Source organism: Dermacentor silvarum, chromosome 9 (genome assembly GCF_013339745.2).
Source record: "Dermacentor silvarum isolate Dsil-2018 chromosome 9, BIME_Dsil_1.4, whole genome shotgun sequence".
NCBI lineage: Eukaryota > Metazoa > Arthropoda > Arachnida > Ixodida > Ixodidae > Dermacentor > Dermacentor silvarum.
The window spans coordinates 31,740,153-31,756,623 of NC_051162.1; the positions used below are offsets into that span (position 1 = coordinate 31,740,153).

The 16,471-nt window shown below is 45.6% G+C and overlaps 1 long non-coding RNA gene across 1 annotated transcript; it reads right to left on the minus strand.

Moving 5' to 3' along the window:
* Positions 1–11,538: 11,538 nt before the first annotated feature.
* On the minus strand, positions 11,539–15,153 carry LOC125939956 (uncharacterized). Its single transcript, XR_007463199.1, has 3 exons — positions 15,091–15,153; positions 14,015–14,083; positions 11,539–11,964 (listed from the first exon to the last, which is right to left on the minus strand). It is a non-coding gene; the product is annotated as an uncharacterized LOC125939956 (long non-coding RNA).
* Positions 15,154–16,471: the final 1,318 nt, after the last annotated feature.

The window sequence follows — 16,471 nt, forward strand, 5'->3', positions numbered from 1 at the left end:
TGACGAAGTCCGTGACTGTGAATCCGTGATTAATCGTACCATCAAGCGAGAGAACGGTGCAGCACTAAAGTTAAGCATGCATGACTTGTACGTTGCTTGAGGAATTTACTTGTCACGTCACAGTACAAATTGTTAAGCGTAAATTCTGACAGTAGCCTCTTTTTTGTGGTCTATGGACTACTTTCTGGGAACGCATGACATTATTAGAAATTATTGGAACACTTAGAGCTGATTCTTGCACAATTAGGAAGTGCATTTGGGTAGTGACTAAAGCATAAATGATTGACGACATACATCGACTCGTGCATTATCTAACGCGTCAGTCCTCTGTTATTTCTAGCGTTATTACAACACCCACGCGTGTAGCACTACTCTTTTGTCTGCTTTTGACGATTTAATTGTTACACACGTATTATGATTCACACGGTCTGTACTATGAATGATACTAGCAATCACTGTCCAACTTTTATTATATTGTTACAAGCGTGAAAGTCTTGTTATTTCGGTATTTGCCATAAGCTGTAGTGGACGCAGATAAGAGGTGTGGAAGAAAGGACGTTTGCGAAGGGATCAAGGAACCTAGTCCCTTCCAAATTATCATAAACGCTATACTTCACCCTGATTTACTTTTTCGTCTAGTTTTTTTCCGTCTCTCCCTTCCCTTTAACCTTTAACCGCCGGCTTCATGGCCAATCCCCCGCAGTGGGTAAGCGCCACGGATGAGGATCAAGCAAGCAAGCAAACCTATAGGCTGGCGTTCAAAGCCATCGGTTACGTCGGGTCCCAATAAACCCTCTCCTAACAGAATAACCCGTAACAATATGTTCCTTTTTAGGGGCGAAGCTCCTTATAGCGGCACCCGTTCCGTCCCCGTCGTAGTAGTAGTAGTAGTGTGTAACCAGTCTGAGAAAAATGAGAAAAAAATTCCGAAGTTGTGTCCGTAGCGCGGAGATCGAACAGGGACCCCTCGCTTCCGAGCGCGCGGCGTTAGCCCACTACGCCACGAAGCGGACATGACAAACGCACCACGATGGCTATAAATACCCAACATTAACGAAAGGCCGCGTTTCTAGCGCGTTTCTAACGCGTTTGTGCTAGCGCGTTACGGCCCGTGTAAGAAGCTGGTGTAAGACGCTGTGGCCTCTCCACCTTACCTTCAACGCGTTTCGAACGCGCTGCCCAAAGCGGTGGCAAGTCAAGTTGAAGTCGAGGAGCGTTTATGAATACGGGGGTATACTCTCTCAGCAGTCATGTGATGGCGTCGGCAAACGCGGTGCACGTTCCGGCATGTGTAAATGGCTGCGTAAGACGCTGTGGCCGCTCCCCCTTACTAGAGAGTACTGCACGTTTCTAAGGCGTTTGTGCTAGCGTCCCCTTAAGCGGGAGATCCGATGATTCCCTCCGGAGCTTCGCCCACTCATCATCATTCACCTCGTGGATCTGCTGTCATTTTTTTTTGTCCATGAAAGAGGTTTGCCTGATACCGCGTTGAGCCACAGATGTTTATCCAGTACAAAGTCATAGTTTCGCCACGAGGGTGCAGCAATGAATGCGATAGGCACATATCAGAATGTTACACGAAGTGTACGGCTCGTAGCTGTAGCAGCAGTTTAAATTGCAGTAAATATAACCCAAGTAAACACTCGTAGTGTGACGTGTGCGAGCATGAAGAGAGAGAACTGGATGAGGACGAAAAGGATCATGTCGGCGTTGTGGTCATGCGTTGACCTCACCTTCCCGTACCGCGGCAAGCTCTCAGCGGGCACAATGTCTGCAGGATTTTGTCGAGTGGTTGCCGCTTGGCCTGGTCCTCCTGTTCCTGCAGCGCCACGTAGGGCGCCTCCGGCGTTGAGCTACAATGTGCGTCGCTTACGCATCAGAGCATTGTTTCTGCATCTGAACAATATGAGTAGTGTTTGCTTATATGCGGGCCCTCTTTGCTTCGTTCCAAATAGCGTTTTGCTGGAGCATCTCTGCCACTCTTTCACAACATGCGGATGCATGTTTGCGCAATGTGAGGGAGGATGTGCTTTCCTGCTCAAACATGCACTTACAGGTACTATTCTACTACCTCTCTACGATGTCGCAAAACGATGTCGCAAGCCGAAAGGGTCTGTATGGCCCGCATTGTCTGCGTAGGAAGTGTTACAGTTCGTTCAAGAAAGCAAAGCTGAAAGCTACAATCGAAATACCAAAGAGGAGAATATTGGAAAGCTTAAACGCAAAACTTAGAATGGTCAAAGGGACTTCCACAGTGCTGTTCATATTGAAACGAACTATAGTGTGTTCGGATTAATGCGCTGAAACGAACGATGATATTGCGGTCCAGTTTATTGTCGGATCTTCTCTGGAAAGTGTCATGCTTTGGAATGTGCTTGCAAAAGGGTTTTCACAAGGTTAGGAGCAATACCATTATAATAGAGATAATTATTATCCACCAGAAAATACACCTCACAATAATGAATTAACAATTTCGCAAGTCCCATAGCTAGCAGCGGACGACGAGCGAATAATACCAACTTGTTTACATTGACGCAAAAACAGCTATACGAGTATATTCCACTTCACTCCAGTGCTGTTCAACGGCGTATTTTTTTAGTACTAGGAGTGTTACTTAGAGGTTCTCTTTTTTTATGAATAAAACGCTAACAATAACGTTGAAATAATAGAGTGCACTTGTTCTTTTTGACTTTATACGCTTTTTGTGCATTGTTTATTTCACGATTCCTTTTTCTTTTATTAGCCTTAGTACACATTTATTATGCTGCCATTCACCGTTCGTGATGTCGGGGATCGAAAAAGTTGAAGCCACGTGTTTTTTAGTGCAGTAATACCGAAAAAAAAATGCGTGAACAGACAGATCAGGAAGAGGAGACTTAATGTCATTCGGCAAGCACCAACTCACCCAAGAAAAAAATGCATGTTGAAGTATACTTCAAGGCACGTTCTATAGGTTTTTTTTTGCTCAGGTCTCTCTTCATATATGATAATGATAATAATAGAAGAAAAAAATTCATAAATCGATAGTGCGATGACGCTGTCTGTATGCGCTCAATGACGTCCGTCGCAAATGATATTTTGTGGACGCCATGGACAACTGGATACCAAGATGCCGGACATTTGCATTTCTACTTTTATCTCATTTGTAAATTTTAGCTGAATTTCTTTTTACCCAGTACATGTGTTTTTCAAAATCAACACATTCCCACATACGTTTCAAGGACCACTGACATTGTTGTTTAATCTTACGGAAATTGGCACAGGAACCACGCACCTTTAACCCACGGCGCATCCATTATTTTTTAAATTAAGGCAAATATGGAACTTATACATCACAAGCCAAAATATGGCTAGTGATGTTACAAGTCAAAACACATGGTTTATGCAGACCCCCTGCCTTTCTCCACGTGCACCTAATTTAGCTGCACGAGCTGTTAGGCAGTCGAGGTACATCGATATTCTGCTGGTTCTAGATCACTATCCCATGCCGTCTGCACAACATGATCTCAGCAAATGTGTCACCACGGTGTGTCCTCTCTTTTTCGCAGGTCCTCGTCGTCCATTTGCATGCAGGCTCCATGTTCCCTCTATGATTAAAGTTAGACTCAGCGCTGTAGTTTTGCAACCTCGTTTATGTGAACATTGTCATCAATTTATTGGAGGCTACAACATTTAAATCTAGATTACGTACAGCGGTCTGTTGAAAAATCGGCCGCCACTGCGCAGCTAAGCAATGTCTGCATGCGTTTCTTCCTGCCGGCTTGACATTTTTGCTGACGGCTGGAATGTTTAGGCTACGCCTGCTCAAAGGTGATAATATTCCGGCATGCCTTACTGCTGACGACTTGCAAATACGCCAATGTAGCACACTGAGGTCAATTTCACGTACCAAAATGGCCTTTCATGGAGGTCAAATAAAACGCACTCTAAAGGGCGTAATGTGTATAAATGACCAAAAATTAAACCACTTGGTTTCGTAAACATATCTACTGTCACAAAGTTGGTTTGTTTATCTGCATGTAATTGATTCCTCCGAAGCCACAGATTAATAAGCATTGGGCTGAATTCTTGGGATATAACTCTAGGATTCAAAACGCGCATATTTCTGAATGTTATGTGTAAATTCAATAAATATTACCACTACATCCCCCACATCCCTCCTTGCAGCAACCATGCAAATATTGCCACACTGAAACATTTTCGGTCTTATTGAAATGTCGTTACGATATTGATGTCCAAAAGCATCACATGGGCTTAGAACGCCTTAGTGAGGAAATCTAAATGAAATTTAGCAGCATGAGATTCATAATCAGTTACCTAAATCTATGCACACAAGCGTCTCAGTGTACCGCCTTCAGCGAAGTTAATTCGCCGCTGCTGGGTGTAGGACAAGCGGCCTCATACGGAACAACATGACGTCATTGCCATCGAGCCATTGCGACAGCTTCTTTCGCAACACGTAGCATCAGGTGCCTATACTTCTTGAGTTAGGGATAGCTAGGTCGGTTGAAGCTTCGCAGGCTCCGCACAAGCAGTAGCTTAATAAAAATATATGTCTGCCAAGAAGACATCTCCAATCGTTTCCTCCAGATGACCAGAGTAAAGCTCCACCTAGATGGGCAGAGACGTACATAATCATTTAAGTATATAGGGCCCATGTAGCGCCTAACATCTAGCTCTGTCATTTCTCCGTGCTACTAATTTCAAAAAAAAGAAAATGGTAATATTGTATCAGCCTTATTTCGACTATCACAGCTGTCAACACTTGTACGTAATCATAACCTTGTTTTTCAAGTCTGGTATTTACGAAAATATAAGCGTGTGGGTGTTAAATTTATATTGAAGTTTCTTGGGCACAGGTTCGCCAAATAAGCAGATAGTTTCTCGACCTGCGTTCTGCTGCTATGGTTGTTTACTGTCACTACCGCGTCCCAATATAGGCGACAATGCGCAACCTTCAGGAGCCCAAGTCGGTAGGTTTCAATGGTTTGCAAAAAGTTTAGCTTCATTACGACACCGGATAGCAGCAGAATTGTTTACTGCGTTGGGTGCCAATGGAAGAATTCAGGCGTCGTCCATGTGGCAATTCACCATTCTTAATGACAGACTGCACGGGGTATCGACCATCCTGTGAAACTGACGACTGCAGACTGCCCAGTGGCAGCAGTCGCAGGTGAAACTCGCTCTGCATGACCTGCATTGTCTGCCTAGGCAGTTTTACAGTTCGTTCAAGCAAGCGAAGCTGTCTAACCTCCGGTGTTTGAATACAGCTTCTCCGCACCAGTCTCTGAGAGTAAAACGTAAACACGCCTAGACATATTTCGCCACCTGGCGTTCAAATTCTGACGCAAAAGGATATCGTGCACTTAATGTGAATAATGTTCTTAATAAAACGTATTAGAAGTAAAGTTGTTAGTTTCTTTGTGCGGAAATAGCGATGAATGCGACCATTGTTAAAATTGAATGCAATTTTATTCTTTATTCAATTGACGGTCGTGAATACTGTAGCCCCCCAGACTTGTACCCGCCCACAAATAATTTCATATTGCTTTCTAATGAAATTAACCTAATGCAAGTGAGCAATATCATAACTTAATCCGCCGCTGCTGCCTCGCGCAAACGGTGCGGGGCTAATACTTCGAGTCCACATCTAGGCAAGGAAGTAATGGAAGAGAGTACTTTCGAAGCTATTCTCCTTATTTACTCAAAATATACTTTTGCCGGGATAGCTAGTTTTTTCTGAAAACCATTAAAACGGGCGAATTACATTTTTCAGAGCAACACCAGCTTCGCTGGAAAGCGCTGGCACTTGCTATCGGTACACGCGCAGCCTTGTATAGTCTGTTTATGGTAAATCGAAAAGCCAGCGTCTAAGCGCCGAAAGGTACGTTCTTTTTGTGACTAACACTCATCTGCCGCCTAATACGAACGGAATGAGACTTATCGCATGGTCTAGATTGCATGCGTAAATTTGGTGCAGTAGGGCACAATGCGAAAAATTCTGTTTCCCAAACGAGACATTTAAATACTACAAACGGGACTTTAAACATGGCTTGTGAACTATATTAACTCAACCGCAAGTTGACGACAGTCTCCGGGTTAATCGTACCATACGTGCGAAAACCTGAAGTGCTGGCGTTTACATAAGCATCCAAAACTAAATTTCTGAACGAGAAAAGGTATTGTCCACCCGACTGTACTGCGAAGCTACAAATGCAATCCACATGGGATTCTCACAAAGAAAGTTTTGCAGTCGTAGAAAAAAAAATGAAACGTCTCTAATCCTTGACTTAGGTGTCTGCTAGTGGCACTCGCACCTCGGCGTTGGTGTACCCTGGTGTAGGGCGGGAAACCGAACTTAGAGGAGCGAGCGAACGGAACTGGCGGGAAACCGCCACGCACAGAGGAGCGGGAGAGGGTGCGAAGGAGGGCGACGAGGGCGCGACGCGTAGCCCCCTAGCGGACGGCGTATGAAGCGCACCTAACGCGCCCCTCCGCTGCTGACGTGACAGCGTGTAACAAGGGCCAGCGTGCAGCTGGTGCGCGTGAGCAAGCGACGCAGCAGGTGCATGCCGGGAGAGGAGAAGCAAGAGGAGGAAGTCGCGCAACCCCTCTGCTTTGTTAGGCAGGCTTTTACTCTATGTCAAGTGGTGTGTAGCTATGATTAGCTTGTTTATATTTCAATTAGTAATGAGCGGGTACCCCTGGTTTGAATGTGACATTATTGATGACGTCACTTCTGGTCTCGGAGGTTTCACGGCAACCTGTACTGATGTGGCGGGTATCTAAAGTGTATGATTGTGTGCTGTGGTGTATGTCAGCTAGATTTTCCTTAATTGTTTCTAATTATTCCGTACACCTAACTAGCTATTTACTGCATTAAGCGCGTGCTCTGATATATATATATATATATATATATATGATCAACCATAAGTAGAGCCATCAATATCGACCTCTTGTTATTTTTCTATGGTTTCTTTTTAATTTCGTCCCACCTCTTTGACAAACCGGAAGTCGGTCCCTAACCGGAAGTGGCTCCGCAAGAAACAAAGAGTGTCACTGCTCGTGACACTGAAAAAGTCCTGGTCCAGGATGTCGTGTATCTTAGTGCAACAGTCGGATGAATGTAAATTTTTTCTCTTTGATAAACTTTCATGCGACTTACGGGCTTCGTCAGAACTGATTTCTCAAAAGCAAATTTAGACCTGTAGCCACGGGGACGTTCAGTAAGTGGAAGGCTGCGGGCAACAGCCCCGTCCCACGGAAGCCTCCGCAGTGGAAGCCGTAGAAGAAGTAGACGAAGCACCATGTAGAGGATGAAGGTCGGTCTTGGAAGGCCGATTCCTCCGCCACCTATGAAAAGAATTTAAAGAATACTTGCTGTGTAGTGTTGCTATTATGGGCTTCGTTACTTCCAAATGCATTTCAGGCCTTCATAAAACATTGTTATTGGGCCTCTTCAGGATTACTCAACCTGTCTGACACCTTGGTGCATTTAATGCGGCGTATTGAATAATAATGGGCGTATGGCATTGTAACATATCCAAAGTCCAAGTCCTCTGTTAAGGCACATACACAAAAGAACCTTCCCACTAACTTAAGTTGTCTAATGGGTTAGGTAAGGCTCCTCCATTTTTCTAACGTAGCGACAACTACACGCGCGCCCTCTCGAGGGGTCCGAGGAGCAGCGCTAGCAGACGATGCGCCGATCGCTCTCGTGCATTCTGCGGACGCCTGAAACCGCACTCAATGCGCGCTTGAAGTGGTGAATTATTAACATTTGTGGCCTAATCTGCTCAGACAACTTCAAACGACAGAGACAATAACTTGAATGAGCCCGGTGCACGTTAAAGCGGCGGTCATACAGGGCATCTTTATTTCACTCGTTGTTTGCAGGTGTTTAACTTGAGCGTAACTTGAAGTAGATATTATATTTGGGTCACCTTATAGTGCTTGCTTCCTAGTTCGCAAAAAGAGGGAGGTTGTGAGCTCACTGCAACTTTCAGAAATGTCAATGCGCACCGAGCGCTATAATAGTGCGCAGTGCATATTACGCGCGATTATCGGTTTTATTGCGTTTTTCAGTGTTCGGCAGTATTCCCACGGTTACACGGTCTTTTCAACCTAAGGTTGCTTTGTCTCTAAAGTACTCTAATAGCTTTACTTAGGAGAAAGTTGCACTGCATCTGTGGATTATCAGCAACCTGAGCACCTTCCAAGAACTAGGAAATACAGCATGTCTAGTAGTGTCTATGAGGCACCGATAATGATTTGTGGCGGTTTTTAAAGAAAGTGATTTATTGCTAGCCTTCACCATTTCACTACCCCGACCACCTCCATACCCATGTACCTTTGCAATCCCCGCAGATATAAAGGTATGTTTGCAATGTTAGCCAATGAACTTACAAATAGATTTGGGGAATTTCTACACCTATAGGCTCTAAAAGCAGACTATAGCCAGAAAAGCTGAGTTAGGTGGGTTTTTTCTAGAGATGCAGGAGAATGAAGGAACACATATTGAAAAATTGGCTTTTACTGCGCGAATGCAGAACAAACTTTTTCTTTGAACGGGAAGCAATCATTTGAAGCATGTCCTATAGTAGAGTACAATAAAAGAACAGCAGTTAGCAAATAGCAACATTGTCCACAGCGTCCTGTAGCACTTCACTGACCAACACAATAATAAAAACAGCTCGTTGATTCTTAAGCTTATAATTTCTTATGGCCGCTGGAACAATGAAGCATGGCACGGAACCTTAGTACATGCAAGAGTAAAAAGCACAGACAGTTCCTTCTGCTGATATTGTTGTTACCGCGAGAAATGGAAAATTACTTTTTCCGTCCTCCGCACGATTGCGGCAACCGAAGGCACAGCAGCCCGGCATAGTAGCATATCATACTGCAAACGTTCATTTCAAACACATAATTCCTGCATCCGCTCAAGCATCCCCCAGGTGCATAGGCACTTCTAGTTTACTACAATGCAACAGAGGCGCGTAAACTGCTGTCTGCTTACCAAAATCGTCCAAAGGCACGCTCGAAAACCAAGAACACCCGAGCATTCCGCCGGCACAGCGACCACTGCTGGACCCTTTGGGTGGGGCGCGAAGGCGAAAAGGTCACGTGTCGCCAACCGGCCTATCACAGGGCGCGGCAACTGGATCAAAACCTTTCGCTACGTTTGAAATGTAGAGGAGCGTTAAGGTTAGGCAGCAACCAGCGCCAAGCTGTCTATTCCGGCCCTTACCCAGTATCCCATGTGTACGCCAGAACAGCAGCCGGCACCTTGACTTGGTCAGCGACAGCAATTTCTTCTTAATCACGGTAACAAACCAAACTAAACTTCGTCGAAGTCGTGAATACATCCCCAGCACATATGCAGGAGTTAGGGACATTTCGTTCAGTTTCCTTCTTTTGCTATCACGTGGCGAAAAGAATTCGAAATTCGCGCCACGACGTACGCCATTACGCACAACGAAATAAGGCAATAAAAAGACGGACACCTTGACACTGTTACAACACATCGGCACTTGGAAACGAGTGTGGTTAAGTAGCAGCCTTATCTCGAATATGGCCAGCTATTTGCTCGACTGGCAATAAATTGACGATTTTGCTACACACCACGCCAGACAGCTCGTCGGCATTCCGGATGAGATGTCTTGCCGACATAAATGACCTCGTGAAGCTTCCGTAGAATTTTTTTAGGAGGAGGAGGAGGAGGAACAATCTTTTATTTAAACCAGCAGTTTATTTGGCTGGGCCTAGGCCTCCCACGTGGGGACATCGAGGTCTTGCCTCTTCGCCGCTTCCCAGGCTTGCTGGGTAGCCCAGAGTTGGTCGTCGAGTTGGGAGCTGCGCAGGGCGGCGTGCCATCTCGACGAGAGGGTCACGGTATTATGTGTCGGATATTTGTTTTACATTCCCATAGCATGTGGGGAAGCGATGCTGCCTCAGTCTTACAGATCTTGCAAATGTTACTAGGGTAGGTGTCCGGGTAGATCCTGTGGTAACGTGTTAGTGAGGGGTACGTGTTTGTCTGTAACAGGCGAAGGGTGGTTGCCTGTGCTCTGTTTAGCTTGTGATGATGGATGGGGAAGGTTCTTCTGTTGAGATACAATGATTTCGTGAGGTCGTTGTAGCTGGTGAGGCGATCGCGTTCCGCGGGTGCACCTCCGCTGTCTCCGGCACGGTTGACAAGGCCTCGTGCTACGGAGTGAGCGACCTGGTTGAGGTTGGTGAGGTGCGGATGTACGTCGCCAGCGTGCGCTGGGAACCAGACGAGAGTGATTTGCTTTTCAAGTGAGTGAGGGGCTTGGTTTAGGATGCGTAGCGCTTGTTTTGAAATACGACCTTTGATGTAATTGCTGATTCCCGTGCGGGAATCGAATGCTTTTCTTTTTTATTTGTGTACCACTGTGACGGAGGGCTTGCGTATAGACAGCGTTGTGTTCCGTGTTTCCTACAGAAGCGACGTAACGCATTAAGAGGAAGCTTTAGCTCGGGACTATTCCGATGCCGGCTGCTCAAATACATCAAAAACGCAAGAATTATTTTGTGACAAAACCACTGAATAGATTTGAATGAAATTTGTTGCATTTAAGAGAGAAAGGTGCAGTGCTCAGCGATGGAAACGTGATCTCGGACAATAAGGCGGCCGGAACTTTTTTGAGCCACCGGTGGGCGCTGATAACACTGAGATGATGCATTCTTGTGTCACATGAGATCGAGAAGCTTTTGATGCATCGTTACTGGATTCGGCCCCTTCAGCGATCACCAGTGGCGCAACAAGCGGCTATCGCCATGCTGTCTCAGATCCCGTTTCAATATCTGAGCACTGTACATTAAAGGGATTGCAGAAAATAAAATTCCTAATAGGGCATGCCATTTTTCACAAGAATTGCCGGAATTCAATTATCTAAAAACAAAGTTCAAGTACGCAATTTACAAATCTGTAACTCAGCATCAAAAATAACTTTCGAATTTCTAGAAACTGCATCCTTTAAAGTATCTAGATCGGCCAAATTTGATGTACGAATGTACGACTTATGTGAATTTGGAACATTGAAAATATTTTGATGATGACGATGCATGGGTTTTTTTTTGGTGCAAGGGCCAGGGATGGCCAAATGCAAATGACACATCCCGTTTAATTGAATTCTGGGGTATTATGTGCCAAAACAAAGCTTACATTATCAGGTACGCCATAGTGGGGATTCCGGATAAATGTTTTTTTACCACCAAGAGATCTTTAACGCGACCCCAATGAACGGTCAACGGGCGTTCTTGCGATTCGGCCTCATTGTAATGCAGGCGCAGCACTGACCTCTTTGTGAAGGTGGCCATCCACATTCACAGGGTGGAATGGCTTATGATTTTTTTATTGATGTCTTGATTTAGAATGTTATGCATGGTTGTTTCTACTATAACCAATGCACTGTCGTGCTATGGTTGTATAATGTCTCGAAATATGCAGTGCCATTAGGCTTTGAGGCAAGCTGTTGTTGCCAATTTTCACTTGTGATCTTTTCATATCCAATATATAAATACTAATTTAAAACTATCTAATTACGTTGATACTTCTGCTTGCTTGATCAGTGTTTTATTATTATTATTATTATATGGTGAATGAGTGTTTCCCGCTGTGGCCTGGTCAAGTTCCAAAGGAGGACGAGGAATAAACTTTATTTGTCTAGCAGATTTGCGAGACCTCGGCCTCTCTACCTAGATGACGACCTGAGCCATTGGGCTCTTGCGGCGTCTTCGGCCCGCTGGGGCTAATGTTTTCATCGTTTCAGGCGCTAATGTTTTCATCGTTTTCTGCAACTGTATGTTGCTCACTTCAATGTCGTTTTATGTAGCAGTAACAGAGATTTGGTGGGTTCCGGCCACAAACTGCAAAAGTGGCCCTGTGTTCCATGAGGCAAGCAGCGGCACAGTCCTGTAACCTTGGACAGCTGTATGTGCCTGTGAAAAGAAAGGAAAACGTGCAAAAATAAATATCCCCGTTTTAAATCTTGAATGACGATTTCAGTGTTGTAGTCACTTAGAAAATTGTGTAGAGCTATCGTCTGAAGGGCGAAACCTTGATAGTGCAGCAAGATTTAGCGTTTCGCTTTGATTCCTCGGACAGTGTTCTAACAATACGTGGGTGAGACATGACTGCAGTGAAACAGGATGCAAGGCAAACGTGGCTGAATAGAAGGAACAGAAAATTTAAACCAGTCTAAAGGCGAAGGACAGAGTAGAGACGTGGCACACACCACCACTGGTCATTGTTACGTTGTGTGTATCGTTGTGTGTGCTAGTCGCTGTGTGTGCCAGGTCTCTTCTCTGTCCTTCATTTTTGACTGGTGTAACTTCGCAAGAATATGTACCAACTAACCCATATCCCAAGTCTACTACAGAAGGAACAGCTCCCGGAAGCGACAAGGCTCCTCACAATGCTGGAGTGTTGAGGAACGTGTCACTGCCAAAAACGTTCGGTGTTAGTCTGTGCCCCATGATATGTAAGATGACGTGAGCTCCAAGTTTACTGTGCGTTCCGCTGCGACCAGTGCATGTGCACATACAAGCTCAGAAGGGGCGCTGGTATGCTCGCTGCGTGCGTGCGCACAATGTCTATACCAGCAGCGGAAGGTAGAACGATGGCCTGGCTTCGCCGCCGAGCCGATTGTGCGGAGACTGACAGCGTGCACACTTGGTTTTCATGTGTTTGTTGCAAGCAAAAGCACTCAGCGTCTCCATACCCTGTTTCATACATCCGGCGCAACGCTGTAGACGATATAGATACTTTTTCCAGTGGCTGCGCTCGCACTTTGAAATACTTCGGTGTTTTTTCACCTATTTTTATGAAAATGTTCTTTAGATAAGCTCAGTTCTGAATGAGGAAAGAAAATTTACGTATAATCTCCTCAGGTGGTTATCTGAATGATGCGCAAGGATTTCATAGTAACGACATGATGTAGAGTGCTCACGCTCAACGCTACTGGTGGCGCAACGTGAACTGATCAGGCAGGCAAACTACTACAGGTGGCGGCGCCAGGGGCAGTATTCTGTAAGAGTCCACCTAGTGGACTGTCCACTTCGAATGTCGCGATTGGCTACAGCGGTACGCGCGACAAGAAGACTGGCTGGCTCCTTCTCGCGCGTGCCGCTGTAGTCAATCGCGACAGCCGAAGTGGACAGTCCACTAGGTGGACTCTTACAGAATACAGCCGCAGTTGGGTTGATGACGTTCCGATCCGAAGCCATGGCTGCTCCACAGTTCTGGCTTACTAAAGGTGTGCCTAGTGCGTGCCTGACTGTACAAGTCACGTGGTCACAGAGACACACTCGTGCCATTGCTCGGGCGTTCGTCGTCTTCTTCTACCGCTGGCGAAAACATTGCTGCTGGCTCTATCGTGAAAGCGATCGTCTTAGGGTAAGGACGGATGGACACTCGGACAGTTTTCTCGTTGGGTAACCATAGAAATGCGTACGCATTTAAAAATAATTTACTTTTGGGAGCAAAGAAACCATGTGCTCATACGGCTGCTAACGCGTTGTTTTAGATCAATTCGCTTTTTGTTCCTTTTTTTATTTGCAGCACGTCGCAGCAGCCTGACGTGCATGCTGGCGTGAGTAAACGCCGCTGGCGCGCAGCGTAGCATAGACGGAACGCTTGGAGTGACACATCTTTGTGACCTTACCTCTTGCGATGATTCCACAGCGTTGCACCTGAGGTATGCAACGGAGTACAGAACCCTCTGCACGCGGTTGGCGACTGCACCATTGATAGCGGGACAGCACGGCGGCGGCGGTGCCGCATATGCGCCTCGAGCGTCCGTATATCTGAATAAAGCGTGAGGAACACACGACAACCCTACGATGGAAGCCAGCTTTTTCCACACATGTTTTCTGGTTGTTTGAGCAGCCCTCTAAAATGCCCTATGTCATAAAAGTGTTGAGGTCTTTCAAAATTCGAAAATTAATCGCAATCTCCGCTGTCAAACACTACACGATCGTGAAGACTCACCATTCAATTGTTTAACATAGTGTCCTCGGTCAAGGTAATACTTGTACGATGTATCGGCACCACGAAAATCTGCGTTAGATTTGTGCATAAAAGTGTGTTATTATGGAGTTATGTTCTTCGTTACAGTCGAACGCGGATATGTCAAACCACATGTAACGAAATATTGTGTATACCAACAACAGTACAATCCCCCTGAAAATTGTTGTATAAAATTTTTATTTTGGGAGCGGCCCGCTGCTCTACCGCCTTGAGCAGTATCGTTCCTGAGGACCTAAATAAATTTAGCTGTCTGTCTGTCTGTCTGTCTGTCTGTCTGTCTGTCTGTCTGTCTGCCTTGTCTTGTCTGTCTGTCTATCGAAATACCTATATATCGAACTTTTTGTGATGCCCCTCAGATACATTTTACCCGGATTTGACAGTATAATAATTTGATAGATATCAGGTCTCGCGGATATTTCTGACCGTGGCTGCTTGCTGCTGATGTTGTCTTACGAAAAAACCACATGTAACGAAATATTGTGTATACCAACAACAGTACAATCCCCCTGAAAATTGTTGTATAAAATTTTTATTTTGGGAGCGGCCCGCTGCTCTACCGCCTTGAGCAGTATCGTTCCTGAGGACCTAAATAAATTTAGCTGTCTGTCTGTCTGTCTGTCTGTCTGTCTGTCTGTCTGTCTGTCTGTCTGTCTGTCTGTCTGCCTTGTCTTGTCTGTCTGTCTATCGAAATACCTATATATCGAACTTTTTGTGATGCCCCTCAGATACATTTTACCCGGATTTGACAGTATAATAATTTGATAGATATCAGGTCTCGCGGATATTTCTGACCGTGGCTGCTTGCTGCTGATGTTGTCTTACGAAAAAGCTCATAACTAAGTTCACTAGGTTATCAGTGGTCTATCTGGCTGCTGAGCTGAGCAAATCGGGCTCAAAAGCAACCGTCGGAACAACGTGGACAACAGAATATGTAAAACATTTCTGGTACATGCCCGATGCAAAGGTCAAACCTCCATCCCCAATAAAAAGTGTCCGATGCTCTAACCTTTATTTTAAGCGAAGCTTTATAGACTCACAAGTGTCGGCGTGGTGGTGGTGTCACGCCTAAAAGTGGGCCGATACTGGCGATAGTGCAGAAATGACCCAAGCTCAATGGCACATACCAGGGACAAAAAAGAAAGACAGAAAGTTAGAGAGAGAAAGCGAAACAAAGAGAGAGAGAAAGGAAGAAAGATAGAAAGAGATAAATAAAGAAAGAGAGAAAGAGAAAGAAAGAGAGATAGAGATAAAAGGTGAGAAAGAAAGATAGTGAGAAAGAAAATAGGGGAAGAGGGAGAGAGAAAGAGAGAAAGAAAGAGAGAAAGAAAGAAAATCACCACGAAGGTCAGATGCACACAACACAAGCTTCACCCAACCCTATTTTATCGACAGAGGAAGTTCTGGTGATTTGTTTTCTTTCCCTGTCCTGCTACAACTCCAGGCTGTCCAGAAAGCCCACGACGCACCGTGAGGCTAGGCCTGCCCGCCCTACGTGGGAGCGGCCCGGGATCCTCCCCCTATAAAACGGAGGCGGATTCCTTCAGGACCTCAATAAAGGTCTTTATCTATCTATCTATCCCGGTTAATGTTCCATTATTTCACATAATCATCACATGCATCAATTTAAAAAAATTAAGACGGCGCATGCTGGGTCATACATGCCTCAGTTTAGGGCAAATATGCACGCATACTTCTACTGTGTCAACGCCAACTTGCTCTTTCAAATCACCGCCACGCGTAGCAAGCTATGCGTGACCGCAAATGAGCGGGCGCCTGTTTCCATTTCGCCACATGCGCAGGAATAAAACGGGTGAACTTATAGCATTTGATTGATCGCTTCACGAAAGCTTCGCTTCAGATAGATTTCAAAATGTGCATTGAATCTTTATAACTTTTTCTTCCCTTGAAACAACGACTACCTGCAATATAAGGTAACAAAAATTTGCGAATAGGTGTAGAAATAGAAAAAAAATGTCACAGTTTCGCCCTAAGGGCGAAGCAATGAATGCGATAGCAACACAGCAATGTCATACGAAGTAAGGTGAGCGGCTTTGGTAGCAACAACACGCAGAACTGTTGTCGACGCCATCGGCGTTTTGCCCGCGTTCGCTCAAAATGCGTGCGGCGTTGGTGACTGTTGCCGGAGCCTCTGATATAAATAGGCACTGCGTGCCGCAGCTAAACGTCGCCTCCCTTCCCTCCCCCTCCCCCACGGCCTCTCGCTCGTTGGAAGAAGGCGCGTTTGCTCTACATATATGGTGATTGTAAAGGAGAAAAGAGACGCCTACTTCTGCAGCCCTTAAGCGAGCACGGCGCAGAACGCGCGTTTGTTCTCCGCCGTGCGTTCACTCCCCGTGAAAGACGCGCCCCTCGCGCCCTTTCACTCGCACATACAGCGTTCGGCGCGCGGCGACGATT